Genomic DNA, 10530 nt, shown 5'->3' on the forward strand with positions numbered 1-10530 from the left:
TAGTAGTAAAATTTTATAATTTAAAAATATATAATTAAATTATATTTCGAAATTTATAATGTCATATTTGAATATATTTATTTTAATGATGATTTATGAGTTATTCTCATATTCTAAAAAAATTTCCAAAAATATAAATTGACATTAAATGTAATATATGAGTTATTACCATATTTTAAAAAGTTTACCAAAAATATAAATTAACATTAAATGCAATTGTCCATGTCATATTAAATATCATCAATTTCAGTATACATATCATATTTGTTTTGTGAAATTGATCGTAGAAAGGACATGTGGCAAAATCACTTCGCAAATATAGTATAGGGGATATATATATGTGTTATATGTCGTAAAAATTAAATGATTAATCCAAAATATTGGGAAGTAAATTTTGATTTCCTTAAAAATTATATAATTAATATTTTCATTTTAAATATTGAATTTTCCAAGTTGTGATATTTTCTGGTAGAGAAAATAATTTACATAACTTGTAACTATACCATTAGAAACTTTGTTTTATATTAGTAGTCCATAGATAAGCATTATAAAATGATTGTGGGAGCTGCTTGTTTTTTAACTATTTTTAAATTAACAGTATACACATTTCTAAAGTAAAATTGATGATTTAATTGATGTTTAGTTTATTAAGTTTCTCAAGTAAATAATTGATTTTTATATATATCAGTTGTTTTTTTGCATCAAAAACATATTATATTGCTCAACCTAGAGGTGATCTGAGTATCTAGACCAAAATAAAACAACCAAAAAATACTAAACTTTTGTATCAGTATGTTATATTTGATATGTATATATATAATGCATATATTATTCCTGTGAAATCACAATATAAATTATTATTTTGTTGCCTTCTTTAATCTCCAAATATTTATAACTTTAATTCTCATAGATTTTCTTACGATTTGAAGTTTTTATTTTCATGACCGCATACATGTGCCTTAAAGAGACACTTTTGTTTTTCCAAAGAGTAGGTCACATATATATTCAAAGTTCTCTTACTACATGGTTCATTGACGATGGAATAGCTACAAAAACTTTTGGCTTTAAAGAAAATACATCTGTGTTTGATTATCATTATTTACTCTACATACGCCTCAAAAAGCTTTGCTACTTATTGGGGTGTGGGCAAAAGCAAAACTGTGTGTTTGGTACATGCTTTGAAGAATTTTCTATTTGGCTAAAGGCCCATGCTCATCTCGGCTACGGCAGTGGCAACAATAGAGCAGGGCTGGATACAACCACAGGTAAAACTATCGTGCTTATACACCATTACAAAGGACAATATGATGAGGCCTGCTGGGACCGGTTTTCGGGAAGACGCCAAGTTGAAGAAAGACATTTGAACATATATATGAAAGACAACATTATCTTCTTCTCAAGAGGAGCTTACCAAAGACCAAAGAGAAAAGAAAGGTAGAGCCAGGTCCTATGGTATCGCTAAGAAGTCTCGTCTTTGGTGATTTAGTAAGGTAGTAGGCCAAACAGATTTTCAAACATTGAAATGCTAACTGAGTCTAGAGATTTCAACAGCTAAACAAAGAAGATGTGGTTGCTTAACTATGCTCAACAGGAAGCACAAAAGGAAACAAAAGTTTTGTAGGAACAAATTTTACAGGAACATAATTGAGACACAATACACCTCATAAAATAGAAAAGAAAACAAAAAGCGTCAATGTAGCTGCAATCAGACAGGCTTCCGAACATATTAGTAAGTAGGGTTGAACAGACCTTTACATCTTACACTGGGCAACATGGTATTTCAATTCAGAAAGGAAGAATGCATAGGAGAGAATCAGGTGATTGCATTTATTACATCACCATATAATTTAAAGGAATTGGACTATGCCACAGTAACAAAAGATTTTAGCATATCAAATGTGAAGATAGTATCCGAGGCCTCCCTAAAGAGACACACAACATCATTTTCTCAAGGAACTAAAATAAAGCTTCGAGGAGAAGAACATTAAGCACAAACAAAATTTTTGAACAGTGCATTAGTTTCTTAGACATTTCATCCAAGGAGAATAAATGGCTATAAAGAAACTGGAAATAACGAATAAGAATAGAGAGAGATCATACAGATGCCGTAAGGATAGAGCCAGTCAAACCCCCAAAGAGAGATCCCTTGCTACCAGAGTCGTTATATTCAGTATTCTAGTAGAGAAAATACAAAACCTTTAGTGAAATTGACCAAAAAATCCAAATATAGAAACATGTGTGTCATGAGATCAATAACTTACAGGCGAAGAGGCAGCCTCCTAGAAGAAGAACAGCTGTTGGGACCGTGATAGATGATTTTAAACAGCTTAAAGCCATCACTGCATTGCGAGTTGTTAGTAGAATCAGTTAAGTCAACTTCTAAATATTCCAGACTGTAATGTTGATACCCTAACTTTTAATCAAATACTTTAACAAAACCAGGAGATCTAGAAATAGAAATAAAGATGGCACTCACGATATCAACTGAAGTATCAGGATGATGGTGACGGTGATGATGATGTTCATTTGAGTTTTTGTTCTCCTCACCTTTAGTTTGACCATGCACTCGGCCTGTATTGTCCTTCTCTGGATCTACTTCCTTCATAGTTAGTATTCTCCGTGCAAACTTTCTCTATAGTGAATAAGCAGTCGATTTTATAAAAGCTATAGTTTGATTCCATGTGTGTTTCAGTTAAAGGTTCTTCAGGGATTACTTACTGCATGTTCAAGAAGCTTAACACGCAACCCATTTCTCCAGTCTTGCTCGTTATTCAATGTAAACCCATTAATTACAGCAGATAAACACACCCATTCCTTCCGAAGAGGCTAACTAAAATATCATACCTGTCGGGTAACTTTTATTTGACACTAACCGCATTCTCAGCTGTCTCCCTAGTTCCATATTCCAAAAAGCATGTAACTATAGCCATAAGAAGAAAATCCAATTATTTACGTGCACATAAATTATAAAAAGACGTTATTGTTATTCCATATAAGAAAATACTTCGTGAAGTTCCTTACTCTGGTTTGGATGAATTTGTCTTTCTTACAACCCTTCTCTGATTCTTCAGCAGCACTTGGATCACATATGGATACACTTTTAATACTAAAGTAAGAATTGTTCTAATCAATGCATAAATAGTTATAGGAAGGTACGTACTTGACAACTCCTATGGTGTTGTGGTTATTGCATTTATAGGCAGACCTATGATGTGGCTACTCGGGTTACTTTTGTTTGACATTCACTGCAGGCTATGAACTTGGAGAACACCATCAGTCCAGTGAAGCATTCAAAACTCGCTACCTATATAAGTGTAATGATAATTAGTTATTGGAAGGTAAATATAAGAATTTGTTAAAGTGAGAAAAATGAAGAAATCAAAAGGGACGATGTTCAATGACAAACAACGATTGCATATGGTGCCTACTAATATGCAATATGCAGGTCTGATCATGTACTAACCTGAGGATTCGTGGCCGAGGGAAGCTAATATTTAGCACAGAAGACCAAAAGGAAATAAAAACAGAGGAAAGAGGGTCTTACAGAGTTGGGAAGATGGGGGGGACGTATATTCCGACGATCGGAGGAATCACAGATTCCACCGCCACCATCACTTGACCTGTTGCATGTGATCAAAAGAATTTATACCATGAATTTCATATATTGATTTTACAGAATCCATACCTGCAACTTATATAAGATAATAATCACATTCTATACATTATTAAGCTCTTACCTTACCCATTATAACAAAATAAGATAGGGAGAAAGGGAAGGGAAGATTACGTGGTTGTACTAAGCATCTGAGCGACTCGGAATAATCTTTATCCAGTTTATGCAGCTCCACAACCACACATGTACCAAACAGCTCCAATTTAAGCATGAAAAAATTTGGGTTAAGATTAAATGGGAGTCGTGAGGGAGAAAGATATGAACCTGGTGGTGAAAAGCTTGACGGATTGATTCCAATACTTGATTGATTTCAAGTAATCTCACACGAAATCCTAGAAGACCAACGAATTCATACATAATCCAGTTCGAGATCTCTTTGTTAGACACTGTAAGAAGACAAGGATCAAATATAAGATAACAGAAATTGGAAGCTTATGTGTCTATACTAAGCATCTGAGCAGTTTCGAGAGAGTCGGAATAATCTTACCTTGTTTCTGCACATCCGAACCTACTAAAAAGATCCGACGAATGCAATGCATCATACAACTTCATAAGGGGAGATGCATGATATTGAGAGAGAGAGATAGAGAGAGAGAAGAGAGAGAAGAGATGGAACCTGATTGATTAGGGGAGGCGCATAGAAGCTTGCACACCTGCTGACCCCAAATCCAATGCTTCGTTTCTTCGCACTGATCGAATCCTTACTGATTAGCGCCGAGATGGCGGAAGAGGAAGGAAACTGCTTGGCCCGTTGGCTTGGTGATTGAATCTTAAATTTTTGAAGTTATGTATTTGTTTGAAACATTGGATCTAAGGGAAGAATACGAAGAGAGATTGACGGTGCAAATAAAAAGTGATGGCAGGATTTTCGTAACAATTTCTATTTTCCAGAGAGCCGAAGGAAGTAGAGAGGAAACGTGTCACTATGTTAGCAGCTGCCATGTTTTGATTGGTGGATTTTTTAATCTTACGTGGAGGGTTTGAGAGTGGAGGATATTCCATTTTTAGTATTGTTAGATATTGGGGTTGATTGGTAAGTGCTGTGATTTCATTTTTTGACTGTAGAAATATTACTGTGGTTTTTATTGCTTTGGCTTTAGATTTTTAATTTTTAAAAGTCTTTAAATATGGGCTGTAGATTTTTGTCTCTGCAGAGAAATTGTAAAGATATAATTTCAAAGAAGTGCTGTGGATTTTATAAAAAAGCTGTGAACTTAAAAAAAAATAGAAATCAAGATTGGTGTAGATTTAGTGCTCTAGAAAAAAATGAGGCTGTAGAGAGCACTCACAGCCACTACCAATCACACCCATTATATAGATAACTATACAACTGATAATTTTAATAGTATACACCATCATAAATTATAAAATTCACTCATGACATAGTAGTTTTAGACCAAATACAATGGTGATACTCCCACATGAGTCTTTAATCATATTTTAAGCTTTTTTTTTTTTCAATAGTTAAGGATTCGGATCTAAAATACTCGTCCAATGGTGATCCCGAAGAAGGAGTCCTTAGGAATAAAATATTTTTTTTTTAAAAAAAAAATTAAAATTGAAATTTTATTAATTGCATTATTAAAAAAAAAGATACAATGATTGAATAATATTCCAAAGAGAACTAATTATTAATCTTGATTACCAAATTTATTCCAAATGTTTTCGATCAAATCATTCTTCAATCGATCATGAGTTTGCCTATCACGAAGATCATTGCAGTCGGGAAATGTATCATTGAACAATGTAGGAATTTCGTTTAGGACCTCCGAGGTTCTGGAAGATTCTCCTTCTTGAAAATCTGAAATATTAACCTGGTTTGTATAACCATCTCGTTCATCTTCAACTATCATATTGTGTAGTATGATACATGCTCTCATAATCTTCCCTATCTTCTCTATGTCCAATGTACGAACCGGGTTTTTCACAATCGCAAACCGAGCTTGCAATACTCCAAATGCCCGCTCGACATCTTTTCGGGCTGCTTCTTGCCATTTAGCAAATAACGCTTGTTTGGGACATTGAGGGAGTGTGATAGATTGGATAAATGTTGACCATTTTGGATATATACCGTCTGTGAGATAGTATGCCAACTTATACATGTGTCCGTTGACCATGTACCTTACCCTCGGAGCTCGACCTTCTAAAATATCGTCAAAAACAGGAGACCGATCGAGGACATTAATATCGTTTAAGGTACCTGGAAGACCGAAGAAAGCGTGCCATATCCAAAGATCTTGTGAAGCTACAGCCTCTAAAACAATCGTCGGTTTTCCGGATCCACGTGTGTATTGTCCTTTCCAAGCGGTTGGGCAGTTTTTCCACTCCCAATGCATACAGTCAATGCTCCCAACCATCCCTGGAAAACCGCGTTGCTCTCCAATATAGAGTAGTCGTTGAAGATCCTCCTTTGTGGGTCGTCGTAGATACTCATTGCCAAATAACCACTACAAGAAAACAGCGGTATTCTGATGGACATTCTGACGGAAAATGAAATCCTCGGAATTTCCCGAGAAATTTCCGAGGAAATTCCGAGGAAACCCAAAATTTGGGTTTCTTCGGAATATACCGACGGAATTCCGAGGAAATATCAATCCGTCAGAATATTCCGAGGAAATTCCGAGGTAGTGACAAGAGTTAGTAACCTGTCATAACCATTAAAAAACAATCAGTAATATGATATATTTACACAAACGATCAAGTACACAAACATTTCTACCTCAAAAGCAAGATTGAAAATAGATCATATCATTTCGGACATTAGTTTGAGCATGAGACTGTTTTCCATATCTGAGAGAGTTTCTTTCTTAGCTAGTAAACGATCAAGAAGCTTTTGTTTAGACAGTTTTTCCTTAATTTCTAAAACCCCTTGTAGCCTCGACAACTCCTCCTCCCTGCCACTCTTCTTCTTCTTGGTACTAGCTTTCGCCGCTTTAACCCCGGGAGGTCTAACTTCTGGTTCGACACCTTGGGCTTCTTCTGTATCCACCTCCACAGCTTGTTTAAGGACCAATAAAATCAACAGCAAAGAATGAGTAAGAACAATTTAAAAGAAAAATAATCAAAAGCACATGAACGAGAAGGTAGCAAACCAACGACAAGGAACAAATACAATATCAAAAACAGTTAAGAAACGGCAATCGATTGAAACCCGATACGGTTTCAATCCGTATAAGACACAGAGAGGAGATCCGAGACCGATACAAACCAAAAACGTTTCGAAACCCTATCTAAACCCCCAAAGAATCCCGAAATCGATTTATCCCCAAATATTTTTGAAACCCTAATTTGAAAATTTTCTCAAATCGGTCGAAATCCGAGAACCAAACCCTTAATACAGAACAAACAAGATGGAGAGTGATCTCTAATCGATAAATCTACGAGTTAAAGCTTCGATTTACCTTACACGAGCCGAGGAAGAGAGATCGAGCAAAATCGTCTCGAAATCGCCTTTCTCTCGAGAAGAAATTTTTTTTTTTTGCTTGGCTCGAGAATGATTTTTTTTTTCGACCCTACACAAACCAAAGACAAAATCGACCCACTCACCACGTGACACGTTGCTAAGGATTGAATCCTTAAGTCCGCTGCGACGGACCAATCCTTCGTCGATTTATCGCTAATAATAGTATTTAATTACAATTATGCTTAAGGATTTGTCTTATGGACCGGATGAAATCCACCGTTGGACATGGTCTTACTTATACTATATTAGAGATCTCATGCAAGTTTTACTCTATTAATTAGTATATTTCATCTTATGTGAAACTTGAAACTCGGGCCTCCTAATATATAAATATTAATAAACTTATGATTAAACCACTGGTCTAAGCTGATTTCCTCTTGTGTTACATCTTTAACCCATTGTTTTCACTGTTAAGGAAATAGATTTTGGATTCAGAACAAAAAAGTAGAAACCAAAGAACTAATATTATATATCTTGAGGGACCCTTTGGGCCCAATACGGAGAATCTTGCTAACGTGTGGCCACTGGTGGGATTTACATGGGGTGATCACCAGCCCTTCTGGATGCCTCGACGGGCTCCCCGGCTAAGCTCCGGTGGACGGTCATTGGCGCTAGTCGGATCTTTTCGAGGCTCTGGATACCAGGATCATCAAAAAAAAAAAATATATATATATATATATATATATACATATATATATTAACAGTAGGCCAAAAACAATTATCCTTTAAATCCTACAAATTTATGTTCTGTAGATATATAAAATTTTGGGATCTGTTAAATAATTGTAACTTTTTAACAAATAATTGTAACTTTTAACAAATAATTGTAACTTTAAGAAGTAAAATTTTAATTTTAACAAACAGCTGGGGTACTCAAGCATCTCTTGCAAGTTTGATTCAGCGCAAATCATCCAAGCCGTTAACTCTGTTTCAGCAGTTTTGGAACTTTATGGCATCACTGCCGAAATTAGCTCTATGGTCATCTCTTTTCGCTGGATCTCACGTGTGAGTAACAGTGTTGCTGATAGGTTAGCGAAACAGGTCCTGGCCGATGAGTTTGTCTTTATGTCTATCACCAAACTTTGAGATTCATTTAATATAAGTTTGTGTTAAAAATCAGCATTTTAATAAAATAACAATTAGTTATTGTTTTAGAATGATAATTTAATTGAATCAACAACATTTCTCTCAAGTTGGTTTATAAAACATCAAATCGAAGAATAATATTTTTATTGGGACCATAGACAATTTAATAAAAACTTTAATAACTTAATATTTATAATTAAAGAGATATATAAAGTATGTGTATTAACTTAAAACTTGAGATGCAAATTTGGGGGCAACACCAAATGTTTTATTGATTTATGCCTAGGACTGCCCATGATTCTTATTAGAGCTGTTTAAGTTGGTTTTCTTCTGATGAACCCCACAATAGCATTGGATCTGGGCACAACCTAATAAAATATCGGCCTTCTTCAGAGACGTCAACCATAGCGTGCCTTTCATAGTTCGATTGGCTCTCCTTGTTGTTCTCGATGTCGACTCCTGGGGTTCTGTAATGGCATCACCTGCTTTCAAGGAAGAGCTTTCTCTTCTCGGTTCGGTCACTTGTTTTTCAAAGAGTTTCACTTCTCCTTCAGTTCTTCATTTCCCTTCTCCCAAGCTCTGGCAGATAACTTCTTCATTTACTTGCTCTCTCCACCGCATCCTTTGTGTCGTGCAGCCGGATGGGGAGCTGCATTTACCGGCTGCGCTTGACAGTAACTTGTGCTTTCACTTTCAGCGGTGTTTCCTCAGGTCTACATTTTTGTCGTCTGCTGCGTTAGCTTGGGCCCATTTGTCAGCTTCTTCCTCCTCTAGTGGAGCTCCGGAGCAACAGCTAGCCGCCTTTGTCGATCCCTGCTTGAGCCACTTCGGTGAGTGCTTGACTGAACTTGCCTCTAGCTATTCTCTTAATGGTCTGGTTACTCTAGTTGTCAAGAAGCTTGGGTGGGAAATTTAATTTGATGTCTCTTGTCCTATAATGTTTATTAACTTCAAGGTTCACCATCGTTGGCAAGCTTTGAGTTAATCTCTTTGTGTCTTGGGGTTTTTTTAAAACTTTTTGCGTTCCCTAAGATTCAGAATGGCTCTAGAGTAGAATCTGGTTGCGATCCATTTTGTAACCAAACATTCATCTTGATTAATGACATTTACAATTTAGCAAAAAAAAAGTTATTGGTCATTCGTTTTTAAAAATTCTGGAAGTTTTTTATATGAGTATAGATTTCCAAATTGCAGAATTTTTTTTATTAAGTTATTAAAAATGTTTATAGCTTCTAAAATTTCACATCAGGCCATGGCCCAGATAAATTCTGAATCAGAGAGGCATGTCAGAACTAGCCAACTAGGGTTTAAGAAAAAGAGGGCGATGGGTTTTAGGAGGAATCAATAAACGATGGACTTGCGTTAAAAAAAAAAAAAAAAACATGGACTACACTCCGGATCCTTTGGTCACAAGGAATGCAATGCAATGTATCTTTTGGTTAAGAGATTAATGAAAGTACAAATGCATTGTATCTTTAATTCGTTATTTTGACCTTAACAAAAATAATATTAGCGCACTAATTTTCAAAAATAAATAGAAAAAGTTTCAAAAGTATGTTTTTTGAAACTTTCAGAAAATTATCAAAATTTTATGTCTAAATTTTGTCCCTTTTGTTTCCCATTTTACTTATCATTCCAAACATTTTTTCAATATGCGAATCAGTCATTAGTTGCATCTTTACATTCAGAAATCGGTTTGATATTTCTATTTCCTACTGGAAATTTGACGGATTAACTCGAAACAACGATCTTCTAGATTTGTTAGTTAACAAGCAAAGCGATCTTGTAGGGGTTAAAAGACGAGAGTGCCTGCCCTTTTCTTTCAGGTGGGACTTTCTCACCCTTCTCAGGTCCTGCAATTCCTTATGTGTGAATCAGGAGCGGACGTAGGTGAAGACGTACGGGGTCACGTGCCCCCGTCTCTTTTTTATTTTCCTTGCATAATCTATACAATTCATGCAATGCTCCTCTAAACCTACAACTAAATATGCTGAAATAAAATTATGTGCCCCCGTCTAAATGGACTCCTACATCCGCCACTGGTGTGAATCAATGAATTTTTGTGTTAAATACTTGTAAAATGACAACTAATTTATGGTGATTTGGTTAGACAAAATTGGAGAAATATATTATACTTTATTAGATAAATCCGAAGTTGGACTAATCGTTAGTATTGTTAGCCTAAATATTAGTTGGATTTCCGCCCATACATTTTCTAGTTAATAGAGAAAAAAGAAAAATGCATCGTTTTATCTAGGCCTGGAACTTTTATCCGAGATCCGGATTCGATCCGTGATCCGATCCGGAT

The 10530-nt window shown here is 35.5% G+C and overlaps 1 long non-coding RNA gene across 9 annotated transcripts; it reads right to left on the reverse strand.

The window, feature by feature from the left end:
- Positions 1-1864: 1864 nt before the first annotated feature.
- LOC106343379 lies at positions 1865-4576 on the reverse strand. Of its 9 annotated transcripts, none has more exons than XR_001269956.1 (12): positions 4290-4574; positions 4161-4181; positions 3938-4059; positions 3788-3842; positions 3545-3620; positions 3161-3304; positions 3022-3076; positions 2845-2920; positions 2719-2759; positions 2477-2632; positions 2262-2339; positions 1865-2175 (listed from the first exon to the last, which is right to left on the reverse strand). It is a non-coding gene; the product is annotated as an uncharacterized LOC106343379 (long non-coding RNA). The 9 variants fall into 9 exon arrangements; XR_001269957.1 differs by having other exon boundaries at positions 4161-4184; XR_001269960.1 differs by lacking the exon at positions 4161-4181 and having other exon boundaries at positions 3743-3842; positions 4290-4575.
- Positions 4577-10530: the final 5954 nt, after the last annotated feature.

Source organism: Brassica oleracea, chromosome C5 (assembly GCF_000695525.1).
Source record: "Brassica oleracea var. oleracea cultivar TO1000 chromosome C5, BOL, whole genome shotgun sequence".
Lineage (NCBI taxonomy): Eukaryota > Viridiplantae > Streptophyta > Magnoliopsida > Brassicales > Brassicaceae > Brassica > Brassica oleracea.